The sequence below is a fragment of the Uranotaenia lowii genome, chromosome 1 (assembly GCF_029784155.1).
Source record: "Uranotaenia lowii strain MFRU-FL chromosome 1, ASM2978415v1, whole genome shotgun sequence".
Classification (NCBI taxonomy): domain Eukaryota; kingdom Metazoa; phylum Arthropoda; class Insecta; order Diptera; family Culicidae; genus Uranotaenia; species Uranotaenia lowii.
This window is the reverse complement of record NC_073691.1, coordinates 107,815,829-107,830,547: the sequence shown is the minus strand read 5'-3', so window position 1 is coordinate 107,830,547 and position 14,719 is coordinate 107,815,829.

Here is a 14,719-nt window from a genome sequence, read left to right as displayed (position 1 = left end):
GAAGTTTTGTGGATCAAGTCGTTTTATGAGTTTTCAGTGAAAACTCATAAAATGAGATTCCAAGGAGAACTTGGATAATGGTTATTTTTTAAACATGGTCGGAAAAAGTGAAAATGAGCAAAAATTCAGGGGGAAATCATTTGAATGAATGAAGAACGAGTAACCGTGTGTTGTAAAAAGAGTTTTTATTATAAAATACATGCGAAGGGATGAATCATCCGCACAGGATGAAAATTCCAGAAAAAGAAAAAATCATGAGCATTTTTCTGGTTAGCTTCACAATTGGATGCTGGCAATGAAGGTGCACTAAATGCAACAATTGCAGGGCGAATAAGGACCGATGCCATAATCATTTTCGCAAGCGCGGCTGCCTCCTCCCCGGTGATTGTACAGCACCAAATCCAGTAGCCGTTCCTCCAGTGGTTTCTAATCGCAGCTTTTCAATCGGAACATTCGCTGAACAACGGGAAGCGCTCTTAAATCATTTCTGCAATAAAGATACAGAAAACTGATAGTATGGTCAAATGAAAAAAATAATCCAATGATTGAAATAGTTCAAAAAACGTTAGCTTACTGTGCACACTTGAGCTTCGTGCTGTACTGGCTAAACGGGAGGCACGCGTCCACTCTCGTCGACGATCGTTAGTAGACTGGCTGCCGCACACGACGACAGCTCGGCCGTCATGTCTGTGCGTGTGGTGAGGATCATGGAGGGAGAATAACGACTCGGAAGGCCTATCGGTCGAGAGAGTGTGGCAAATCGCAATTATCGGCTACACATCTCCCCTCTACACCAGAATAAGTGAAGACAAAACCACCCTTTCAATTTTGCTTTCTGCCAATCTATCCACTTCTGAATATTCAAACCAATGGATCGCGAGTACTAAAAACTAGCATTGCAATGCAATCATTACAGAACTATTTTTACAAGGGATGTAAATCGAGAGAGAGTTCTTTGCATTTGGAGTGGTAATGATCAAAGTTCCACAACTGCTTCACACATTACCAAAATTTGCAAAAATTTGCACATTTTCACTCTCTCTGAGCACTAAGCTAACTCATTTTAACTCGAACCTTCTAATTTTCTCTAACAAATTGCCACAAATTACCACAAATTCAATCATGGGCTGCACAATTTGTGTGATCATTGACGTATTTTCTCCCTTCATCTCAGTTCCCCGTATTATTATCTTGTTTAACATTCACAAAGCCCCGGCTTCAGATAACCTAACACATCAAACAGGTTAATCTTAATGAACGTCGTTACGAATTGGAAAGATTTTTTGGTATGTTTTCAAGGTCCTTCCTTTCTTCCTTCATTTGGAGTTTGAAGAGCTTCGCCAGTTACAAGACGGAGAAATGTTATCTAGTGAGGTTCCGCCAATCGAGTACGGAGTCGTTTGACGCCTTCAGAACTCTCTTTATGATGGTCCTCCCAATCCATCGTAAATTCTTAAAGTGAACCTTCAGAATACTATTCATGTTGGTCCTCCCGATCCAATGTAAATTCTTAAAGTGAACCTTCAGAACACTCTTCACGTTGGTCCTCCCGATCCAACGTTAAAACATAAAGTGAACCTTCAGAACACTCTTCTTGTTGGTCCTCCCGATCCAACGTAAAAACATAAAGTGAACCTTCAGAACACTCTTCATGTTGGTCCTCCCGATCCAACGTAAATTCTTATAGTGAACCTTCAGAACACTCTTCATGTTGGTCCTCCTGATCCAACGTTAAAACATAAAGTGTACCTTCAGAACACTATTCATGTTGGTCCTCCCGATCCAACGTTAAAACATAAAGTGAACCTTCAGAACGCCCTTCATGTTGGTCCTCCCGATCCAATGTAAATTCTTAAAGTGAACCTTCAGAACACTCTTCACGTTGGTCCTCCCGATCCAACGTTAAAACATAAAGTGAACCTTCAGAACACTCTTCTTGTTGGTCCTCCCGATCCAACGTAAAAACATAAAGTGAACCTTCAGAACACTCTTCATGTTGGTCCTCCCGATCCAACGTTTAAACATAAAGTGAACCTTCAGAACGCTCTTCATGTTGGTCCTCCCGATCCAACGTAAATTCTTAAAGTGAACCTTCAGAACACTCTTCATGTTGGTCCTCCCGATCCAACGTTAAAACATACAGTGAACCTTCAGAACACTCTTCATGTTGGTCCTCCCGATCCAACGTTTAAACATAAAGTGAACCTTCAGAACACTCTTCACGTTGGTCCTCCCGATCCAACGTTAAAACATAAAGTGAACCTTCAGAACACTCTTCTTGTTGGTCCTCCCGATCCAACGTAAAAACATAAAGTGAACCTTCAGAACACTCTTCATGTTGGTCCTCCCGATCCAACGTAAAAACATAAAGTGAACCTTCAGAACACTCTTCATGTTGGTCCTCCCGATCCAACGTAAATTCTTATAGTGAACCTTCAGAACACTCTTCATGTTGGTCCTCCTGATCCAACGTTAAAACATAAAGTGTACCTTCAGAACACTATTCATGTTGGTCCTCCCGATCCAACGTTAAAACATAAAGTGAACCTTCAGAACGCCCTTCATGTTGGTCCTCCCGATCCAATGTAAATTCTTAAAGTGAACCTTCAGAACACTCTTCACGTTGGTCCTCCCGATCCAACGTTAAAACATAAAGTGAACCTTCAAAACACTCTTCTTGTTGGTCCTCCCGATCCAACGTAAAAACATAAAGTGAACCTTCAGAACACTCTTCATGTTGGTCCTCCCGATCCAACGTTTAAACATAAAGTGAACCTTCAGAACGCTCTTCATGTTGGTCCTCCCGATCCAACGTAAATTCTTAAAGTGAACCTTCAGAACACTCTTCATGTTGGTCCTCCCGATCCAACGTTAAAACATACAGTGAACCTTCAGAACACTCTTCATGTTGGTCCTCCCGATCCAACGTTTAAACATAAAGTGAACCTTCAGAACACTCTTCACGTTGGTCCTCCCGATCCAACGTTAAAACATAAAGTGAACCTTCAGAACACTCTTCTTGTTGGTCCTCCCGATCCAACGTAAAAACATAAAGTGAACCTTCAGAACACTCTTCATGTTGGTCCTCCCGATCCAACGTAAATTCTTAAAGTGAACCTTCAGAACACTCTTCATGTTGGTCCTCCCGATCCAACGTGAAAACATAAAGTGAACCTTTGAACACTCTTCCAATTTGCATAAGTTTTATGAAACATAATTGTGATATTTCTTCCACAAAGTCATTGCTATAATAACTCTTCGTTCAAATTAAACCATTCTTTTCAATTTCTAATACAAAATTTTATCATATTTTCTGGTAAACAATTGTTGGATAATTTGAAGATTATGAAATATGATGCTACATTCAATATTTACCGTTTTTTTGTCAACATAAAATTCATATTGAGAGAATTTTAAAACTGCTTTATGATTCCCTCCCCATATTAAACAGAGTATTAACAGACATGAAAAAGTCGCGAATCCTCGAAAACTAGCAAGACAATAAGCTATTCCCCACAACTAACCTTTCGTTCCACAACTTTCAATATAAAAATCAACTTTGATATCGTGAACTGTGATATTACGATTCTTGAAATTTGCTGATCGATTCAATCTCGTTAGACAGCCAGACAACTACCAAATTTTTGATGAAATTCTAACATGCAAAAAACCCAGAACGTTTGCTTCCGATAAACTCAACAAATAAACAGCATTCATGAGAAACATCAGATGACGCCCATTTCCTAGAATTCAATTCAGTTCGTGTGGCAGCCAAACATATTTCTCAGAAAATGCATCGGAACGTTGCTGAAAGTTGAGGAACAAAGGGACAGAACCCGAGCGAGAGGGAAGTATGAGGTAATGTCCGCTCAGTTTCTCAGGCAATGAGTTTGTTTGAGTATGTGCGCAAACTTCCCGGAACGTAAAGTTGAATTCGCAGAAAAAATAGAAAAAGAATCATAGCAATCATTCCAGATGAATGAGTGCTAGTGAGAGAAGCGAGGAGACCCCTGAGATTCTTACGTACATATGTATGTGTAAAATCCACTGTCTTCAACTCCGAACGGTTTTCGATGAAAAGGATTGAATTAAAGAGCAAACGAATGCCATGTTTACTGTTTAAGCTGCAAGCAAACAAGCCATCAATCATTTTTCTTTATGGTTTTCTTCACATACAAAAAATCTGACACGCAGTTCATCTGTCTTATCACGCCATTTCGATGACAAAATTTCGGATTTCATATTACTAAAATTTTTGTTTCTTTCGAATTCTAATCATAAAAACTTACCGATCCAGCCAAGGCATCGACACCAGCACTACACTTAACAACAACAATTGAAAAAAATACTCACAAAACAACCTTTTTATTCTCCCGTTCAGCCAGACTAAAAAAATCTCCTGGCAAGATTCGCCATTGTGCACACTTGAGCTTCGTGCTGTACTGGCTAAACGGGAGGCACGCGTCCACTCTCGTCGACGATCGTTAGTAGACTGGCTGCCGCACACGACACGACAGCTCGGCCGTCATGTCTGTGCGTGTGGTGAGGATCATGGAGGGAGAATAACGACTCGGAAGGCCTATCGGTCGAGAGAGTGTGGCAAATCGCAATTATCGGCTACACACTTACCTTTAAAAAGAATCTATATCATGGCAAAGCAAAGTGGTTCCATTCCTAGAACCACCGCCAGTCTCCGAGAAGTCTGTCCAAACAAGTTCCTTCGCAAAGATGGCTGCCAGTTTTCATACGTTTTACGGTTGAAATTTAACCATTTTTCAACTATTTCAATAGAACTCATAAAATGCCTAAAATTGAACCGTACACTACGGTTGAAAAACAACAATTATGGCAGTTCTAACAGAAATCTCAAAAAATGGTTCAAGAAAAGTCATTAATGGTTGAAAAAAAATGAGCGTGTAGTGGATTTTTTTGTTAAGTGTTCGCCTGCACATCGATTTTTAACAGTTCTTTTGCGACCGTGTTACCGTATAGACGTGTTTCTTTTCTCTCTATTCGCTAGTTCGCGTGTGAAGCTTTAGTTTGGGACAGTTTCACAATCACGGACGACCTTTTTAAAAGAGTTTTTGTTTCCTTTTTTCGACGACTTGAAATTTTGAATCCGAGTTGCGAGTGATTTCTCCACCACGATGGTGGATTCCAATCCACCGTGGGCGGAACAAGCCCACACATCAAAATCAAACAACAGACGCACCCTTCCACCCTGGATGGATCCCAAGGGAATGCATGGTGACATGCAATTCCTGTTATTGAAAGCTGCCGAAAATAGCAAACTTCCGACAAACCCATTCATTGTGTCGAAGTCGATCGATCGCGCCGTGGGACGGATTGATGGTGCCAACCCAATCAACGACGGCGAAGCTTATCTTCTCAAATTAAGAAGCCCTGAACAAGCTAATAAACTTAAGAAATTGTCTGAGCTAATAGATGGAACTAAGATTACTATTGTTTCCCATCCTACACTCAATACTTGTCAACGAGTTGTCTCCTGCCGAGAGGTTGCCGGTCTGTCCGACAAGGAAATCCAAGAAAACCTGGCTGACCAAGGAGTAACCAGGGTTTATCGGTTCATCAGAAAAGTCGACGGCAAAGAAACCCCCACCAACTCAATGGTTCTTACCATAAGTGGTACTGTAGCCCCAGAGTATATCTACTTTGGCTACATTCGCACACCAACCAGACCATATTATCCAAGACCATTAATGTGCCTCAAATGTGGAAAGTATGGCCATACAAAACTTCGATGCAATCAGACTGCAGTTTGCCTGAATTGTGGTGAATCCCCAGCACACACAGATTGTTCCAAAGACCCACACTGCCTAAATTGCGACGGAGCACACTCCGCCATGAACCGCCTTTGTCCTGTTCAGAAGGAGGAGCAGGATATTGTGAAAATTCGTGTGGACTTGGGAATTTCTCAAGCAGCTGCAACAAAAGAGTTCCGAAGCCGCCAAGCCGCTGCTCAAAACAGAAATAAAATCCAACAGCGCCTCGCCATCCCGCCAATGAACGAAGACTCGAAGGACCTACGCATCCGCCAACTTGAGGAAGAAATAACTCAGCTTATCGCCCAACTGGAACTGCTACAACGAAGCCCCGGAACTGAATCAAGCACGGAGACCGAAACGGACAATTCTGACACTACCGTAGTTACCGATAATAGCCATAACAGCACCACTTCAAAAAGAAACCGACGTACCCGAAAGTCAAAAGATGACAAATCAACCCAACAAGCAACAACACCCAAAAAACAATGCCTGGAACCAAAAACCCAACCGGGTTCATCAAAAACACTCAGCAATGGTCCCCCTTTACCCCAACAGATCGGTAAGTCCAAACAGAACCAACAACAAAAATGAAACTTAACAACCACAACGTGGACCCAAATATCACCCCGTTCTCCCAACAAGCAATCTTCCCAACAAACAGCGAACCCAGTAATCTCATCCACCATTCTGCCCTAAACGGTCCACAAAATCCATCTACTTCCAACATAAGAACTCCAACCCAAAAAAGAAAACTTACCCTCGCTCTTCAGTGGAATTTGCGAGGCTTAAGAGCTAGAACATCCGAGATACAAATACTGATCAAACAACATTCCCCCGTGGTTCTCGCCCTGCAAGAAACTCTAACCTACCAAAGAAAAATCTCTCAAAATCATATCAAAGGATACACACTCCATCTGAGCACAAACCATGGGCAAGGATCAGGCCTTGCAATAAAAGATGGATACCCCTACAAAACTATTCAAATCAACTCATCACTCAACGTTGTCTGTATTCGCCTAGAATCCCCCATGAAAATCACTATCGTTTCACTCTACATAACACCCATTAAATCGCTTGACGACTATTCACGAGAATTCGAAGAGCTGTACGAACAACTTCCTCAGCCAGTTTTGATCTTAGGGGATTTAAATGCACATTCTTCTAACTGGGGTAGTTCTCGGACAGACAGAAAAGGGCACTTTTTAGAAAATTTTTGCTCCGCTAACAATATCAACATACTCAACAATTCTCAGCCTACACGAATTGACCCTATATCCGGAAACACTTCGGCCCTGGACCTGAGTCTAGTAACTTGGAACCTTACCTCAAAATTCAGTTGGAGGACTCTAGAAGACACACACGGTAGTGACCACATCCCAATAATATTGTCAATAGAACACTCCTCTCCTCAAGTTGCCACCCGACCACGGTGGAAATACGAACACGCTGACTGGATAGGGTACCAACTTGGAATTGAACATGCTCTAGATGGGGACCCTCCGCACACCGCCGAATCCTTTACCAATCTACTTTTCGAAACAGCCAAACAATTCATACCCCGAACTAGTGGATTACCTGGAAAACAATCCGTCCCTTGGTGGGGTCCAGAAGTCAGGGCCGCCATCAAACTTCGGAGAAGAAAACTTCGCGCACTTCGACGCCTTCCTAGTGATGATCCCAGAAAAGACCTTGCTCTTAAAGATTTCAAGGCTGCACGCTCTGCCGCCCGAACTACCATCAAATCTGCCAAAAGTAACAGCTGGAGAGATTTTGTCGAAGAAATAAATCCTGAAACCCCATCTGCCAAACTCTGGGAAAAGATCAAACGACTAGGTGGCTCGAACCGCACCAGCCGTTTTCATCTCCTACTTGGGAATCAATATTCTAACGATCCCACTTTACTGGCCGAATCATTTTGCGAACATTTCGCTTCTGTTGCATCTTCAAACCTTGATTCCAATTACCATGACCCTATCGATTTCAGAACAGATTTAGTATTCGATTACAATTCCGATTTTACTCTTCAAGATCTAGAAAACGCTCTCCGTAAAGTAAAAGGGCGCTCGGCTGGACAAGATGAAATCGGGTACCCCCTTTTGAAAAATCTCCCACCCATTGGAAAAATCTTTTTCCTTAAAATAATCAATGAAATCTGGCAGAACGGAGCTATCCCAACGCAGTGGAAAGAGGGATTAATAATCCCCATCCCCAAGCCCAGGCAAGACCTGCATCTCATTAACAGTTACCGCCCAATAACACTTTTGGACTGTTCGGGGAAAATACTTGAGCGCATGGTCAAGAAACGCCTGGTATCCGTTCTTGAAGTAAACAACCGTTTAGACTCCCGACAATTTGGTTTTCGCCCTGGATGTTCCACGGATGACCACCTTACCACTCTTGAAAACATCCTTTCCGATGCTCTTGAAAGCGGACACCACATCGAATGCTTGTGCTTGGATCTCTCCAAAGCCTTCGATAGAGTACACCGACACCAAATACTGTCTACGCTAAAGAACTGGGGTATTCTAGGAAGAATGGGACATTTCGTTCAAAGCTTCCTAACAGACCGTAAAGCGAAAACATTCATCGACGGCAAACTGTCCTCCTCTCGTCAGATAGCGAATGGTGTTCCTCAAGGATCTGTTTTGGCCCCAACCCTTTTCCTAATAGCGATGCAATCTTTATTCGAAAAGGTCCCAGAGAATGTCAAAGTCCTGGCATATGCGGATGACATCACTCTTATGTCGAGGTCCCCTTTCTCTAAACTATCTCGAAAGAAATTACAACTGGCACTCGACAAAATAGCTGAATGGGCTCCAAACATGGGCCTCACATTTGCTCCGGAGAAATCTCATCTGATCCATTTGAGTAACAGAAAAAAAAGACTAAACCGACTCCCTCCACTTATACTGGACAACAAAGTTATCCCTGCTGCCCACACCGCCCGTATCTTGGGTGTCTGTCTAGACGATAAACTTAAATTTATAGCCCACGCCAATCAGGTTCGCAAATCTTCAACACCAAAACTAAATATCCTCAAGAAAATATGCAGTGCCTGGGGAGCAGGTTCCCGTGAGTCTTTGTTCAGATTTCTAAATGGATGGCTTTTGCCCACCATGCTCCACGGCTTCGGATTATACAGCCGCGGGGGCGACCACACCCACACACGCTTGGAACCAATCTACAACCAAGCTGTTCGCATCATAAGTGGTGCTTTTCGAAGCAGCCCAATAGTTTCCCTCATGGCGGAATGCGGCCAAGAACCTTTTGAATATGTCCTATCCAAAAATCTGATATCAAAAGCTATTCGATGGCTGTCGTACGAGCGTGATCCCAACGTCCCAATGGTAAGACGTGCCGAAAGTTACCTAAATAAATATGGAGCATCTCTCCCTGACATTGCACCTCGTCCCGAACCAAGACTTCGCAAATTTAATAAAGCAATCCCGCAAGTGGACATGAGTTTGCTCAACAAAATGCGTGCCGGAACAAACCCAGCAGTTGCGCTACCACTATTTTACCAGCATGTTGAGTCTAAATACAAGAATCTAGCAAAACTCTACACCGACGGATCTAAATCGATTGATGGTCGAGTCGGATGTGGTATATTCAGCGATAACGAAACCGCCGCACTTGCCCTACCATCCATATGTTCCGTATTCAGCTCTGAAGCTTACGCTATCCTGAGAGCTGCCGAAGAGCTTTGCCCGCCATCAGGATCTGTTATCTTTTCCGACTCCGCAAGCGTTCTTAGAGCTGTCCTCTCTGGAAACACCAAACACTCTTGGATCAACACGTTATCCGACCTCGCTATTCAAAAAAGCATCATCCTATGCTGGATACTGTCGTAGCCTCAAAATATCTCGTTCCTAAAGGGAACAATTGATGCAAAAACACGTATATCCTTATCGAAACTCGTTTATAGACTGATCAAAAAACTCGCTGCACTCTATTCCAAAAGCTTCCATCGTGAAGTCTTTCATGTGTCGTGCTGCCATCTATCCTCTCAGTATTCAAACAATCTTACTGGAATAACATTACAATTTACTTCAGTTATTCCTTTCGACTAGTTTTTTTTTTCGTTCGAGTACTAGAAGTACTAGAATAAATAACGAAACGTCAAATCAATTGTGCGCTGATTGGTCCATCCTGTTATCCAAAAAATCGCCGATCATAACAAAATAACGATTTTGAAGAGTGGATCGATTTCCGAAATTTCTTCGAACGAATTTCTTTTGATAAATTATTACTTTTTTCTCTATTCCAGTCTCTTTCTACCACATTCGCCGTCTGCTCTACTCGACGCATAAATATTGATTGATAAAAAAACGATGGCAAAGTCATACAGAGGCAAATAAGTTTTATGTTTGTATGACAATCTTTCCTGGATCATCAAACTGATTTCTAGAATCTCCGAAACCTTACACGACATATACAAAATCCGTAGTTAAGTTTAAGCCACGACAAATCAAGCCTACTTCTTTGATACATGTGTTTAAAAATTTATGAATCGTTTTTGGAATCAAATCAGTACATACAGAGTTTGAATTGTACTTTAGATTGATAATTAGATTCAACTTCAAATTTATTCTCAAATCATTACTAAATTTCACTGAGATTATCTGTTGGCTCCGACCGGTTTAGGATTTAGGCATTTTATATCAAATTTTTGTGCTTTAACATACCAGAGACCTTAAAATATTCATTTCGAAATTCTTGACTAAGATTTCGAATTTCTTTCTAGTTTCATTTCTTGTTTGTTTTTAAAACAGTCTTATTCTTCAACCACTTTAAAAGCTAGATACTTTTGCTTCAATTTGTTACTCATTTCATTCTCTATAGTGTCTCTTAGATCTTATACTTAGGTAATTAGTATTCAACAATTATCTGAGGACTTAAACTTTCAATCAGTTTATAGAATAGTGAACTAAGGGAAAACATTTCAGATAGATATTTTTACATATTTTCTTCTATAAAAACCAATGTGACTTCGTAATCAACTGTAAAGTTTTAGTTCAGTATTAAAATCATAACAAAATTTTACAAAAAATGTAACAATACTCAGACGTTTGAATTTACCTATTGGAATCAAAATGAGATCTGTCGATTTGTTAAATAAACTGCAATTTCTATTTAGAACATACATTTTCCTTGACTTATCTGGTGGTTACTAAGGTTGTACTTTTTGATAATTTTTTTTTTTTTAATTCCAATTTTCAATTCAGTGATGAACTCAGATTCAGGTGAATTTTTCAGCTCCTTGATCGATTTTCTTTCCTTCTTTTTAAATTGGTTCCATAATTGATAACTCTTAATTCACATTCAAAATGAGTTATCCAAAAACTTTTTCCTCACACAAATTTAAATCTAAAATCAACGTTACATATCAAAACTTCCCCCTTCTAACCCAGGTTTAGATTTCAATTCACCACAGCTGGCTCACACTGCATGCTGGGATTTCCTATGCAGATTCCGTACCACTTTCAAGACTCAAAAGTTAGAATCCGATTTAAAAAGAGAAGATTAATACTACAGGTAACTATCCATGATTTTTTTTTTTATGCTTGGCTTAACGAAGCCTTATGAATATTTTAAATCTTTCTTCCTTGGAATTAGCCGATGAAGATGATGTTTTATCAAGTTTGAGATTGCTAATTTTCTCGCATGTACTCTTTCATACCTTGTATAATTACTGTCTTATTCTATCATATGCATCGATGACACTCATTCCCGTTTAAGATTGGGACTCACATTTCGTTAACAAATGCATGGTTCAGATCATGAAATCAAACTCATATTCTAGGTTTAAGGTTTTAAGAATTTGGTATTTAATTAACTGATTTTACATACTTGAACCAATATAAGAGTTTCTAGACTCACCTTCAAAGTACGAATGTGTTTTCATAGTACATCTTCCAATTATGATTTAAGACTGTTTTAGACCTTATTGCCCAATCCCACTTTGAGAAATATAGGCTACATTTTTTTTTGTGCAATATTTCCTATTAAAATCTTTGACTCAAATATTCGATTTTTTTTTTAGTTTTGGGTATTGAACAGTTTTATTAACTCCAGTGTCTTTAGATTTAACATTCATATTTTGAAACTTATTTCACAGGTAACGGGTTTAAACTCAGATTCTCAGATCTAACTGTGCATTTTTTAATGAAATTAAATGTTTTCAACTTGGAATAGGATTTAGATTTTAAATTTCGGACCTCTATTCTCTCAAATTACAATCTTTGAATATTAATATGTAAATGGATTCAAAATTTGTTATAATACTCCAGAATTATGTAACCTTCTACAGTACGTAACTTTATTGTTTATAACTAAGCACTTTTGAAAATAACCAAATTTGTTGATGTGCTGACATTCTTAGTTTAATTTTCCCGTCGTGTTGAATAACACACAAATTTTCATGTTTAGAACCGTCATCCCATCATTCACATAAGTGTTCTTCCCCGTATTTTTTAATTAGGTTTTCATGTTTAACAATAACGTCCTGCCACACAATAGAAAATGCCATTTTATGTCCTTAATACTCAATCATGCACAACTGTTATTCTCATTGTCCTTTCACCCTCTTTTTTTGTAATACGTGGCCTTCCGCACGATTTACTCCCATTAATGCAATTTCGTCCTGCCACACAATTTATTTACATTTAAGTATTCTTAGATTGCGTCCTGTCACACAAATCTTTTTTTTTTTTTTTGTCTTGCATGTAATACGTGGCCTTCCGCACGATTTATTTATGTACTTTAAGATTGCGTCCTGTCACACAAATCTTTTTTTTTTTTCTTGTATGTAATACGTGGCCTTCCGCACGATTTATTTACGTACTTTAAGATTGCGTCCTGTCACACAAATCTTTCTTTTTTTATGCAATACGTGGCCTTCCGCACGATTTACTTACATTTACGTACTTATATATTGTGTCCTGCCACACAAATATGATAGTTTCCAATACGTGGCCTTCCGCACGATTTTCGACTATTCTTCGAACCGCCATTTTGTTCAAATTCAAGCAAGCTTTTGTGATAGAAAATCGCCATCTTGCTATGCATTAAATTATTCTTTTTTTTACCATTACTCACCATTGAATTAGCCAAAGATTCATGTTTCCTGAATTCGTATTCACTTGAAGTACAATCTAATTATACTGGGAGCATTGATTGCGCCATTGTCGTAGCCCCAAAATATCTCGTTCCTAAAGGGAACAATTGATGCAAAAACACGTATATCCTACCGGCTGCGCCATTGTCGTAGCCTCAAAATATCTCGTTCCTAAAGGGAACAATTGATGCAAAAACACGTATATCCTTATCGAAACTCGTTTATAGACTGATCAGAAAACTCGCTGCACTCTATGGCTGATGTCATGCTGAAGCAACTAGCAACGCAACGCAACGTTCCAATAAGATTGCGTTGCGTTGCATTGGTATGTCATGCTGGCGCGACCTGTCACTTTGAAATTCCCTACAAATCATCACTTTTCTACATCTGATAATGCTTTGAATCGTCTCCTTTCCTTCCGGAGCCATCAAAAACTCATCAAATCACGACCCGGATTGCAAGAATGCCGAAATTTGAACCGACAAAATTCCTTGTTTTTTTTGCCGGAACTAAGAATTCATGAAAATTTTCTCGCCGATTAAGATAGTTTTTAGTTTATCATCACAAGTTCGGACAGATCTTCGTACTATTGTGCTTAAAACCCGGAATCACTGCTTCAAATCGAGAAAAAACAATGTTCCTATTGGATTTCCTACTAGTCGCGCTACTAAACACATTGGCATCAGATTGGTCGCGCTACACAAAGCGACCAGTATGACAGGTCTGCGCGATTTCCATGGAGATCAAATGAGAGCTGGTTAGTCGTGTGAACGTTGCGTTGTAGGTCGCGTTGCTAGTTGCTTCAGCATGACATCAGCCTATTCCAAAAGCTTCCATCGTGAAGTCTTTCATGTGTCGTGCTGCCATCTATCCTCTCAGTATTCAAACAATCTTACTGGAATAACATTACAATTTACTTCAGTTATTCCTTTCGACTAGTTTTTTTTTTCGTTCGAGTACTAGAAGTACTAGAATAAATAACGAAACGTCAAATCAATTGTGCGCTGATTGGTCCATCCTGTTATCCAAAAAATCGCCGATCATAACAAAATAACGATTTTGAAGAGTGGATCGATTTCCGAAATTTCTTCGAACGAGGTAAATGCTTTCTTTTGATAAATTATTACTTTTTTCTCTATTCCAGTCTCTTTCTACCACAGATACCTGGTCACACCAACATCCCAGGCAACGAAGCAGCAGACCGCCTGGCCAACGAAGGCAGTCAAACGGAACCGTTGAACATTCCCATTCCATGCACAGACGCCACTGGCTGGCTGAAGAAACACCTTTCTATATCCTGGAGCCATCAATGGAACGCCTGTACGGATGCCAAGTTAAGAGAAGTTAAAAACTGCACTTCAGTTTGGACAGACCGGAAATCCTTCCTCGAACGGCGAATCCTTACTCGGTTGCGCATCGGGCACACTAGACTGACCCATGGATTCTTAATGGACAAAGGTGACCCTCCCTACTGTCTAGCATGCAACGTACCGAATTCCCCCAAGCAACAATTTAAATCCATAATGGTTTTTTTACAAAAAAAGGAAGTTTTCTAAAGGGATTGAATAAGTGTTTATGGCTGTGAAGCGTATTTCGATAAGATCGTTATATAAACTGTCTTCAGGATAACTACACAACCATTATATGACCTCATTATAAGTGCTCGCCCAAAATCTTGGATATTTTTTTAACCGTGTGTATAATGGTTTTGTAGGCCGCTTTAAAGCAATATCAAAACCTTGCTCTAGAACCGGAATAAAAATAAGTCAAAAAGGACTTGAAAAATACCCAATTAAGAATGACACTTGAAAACCGA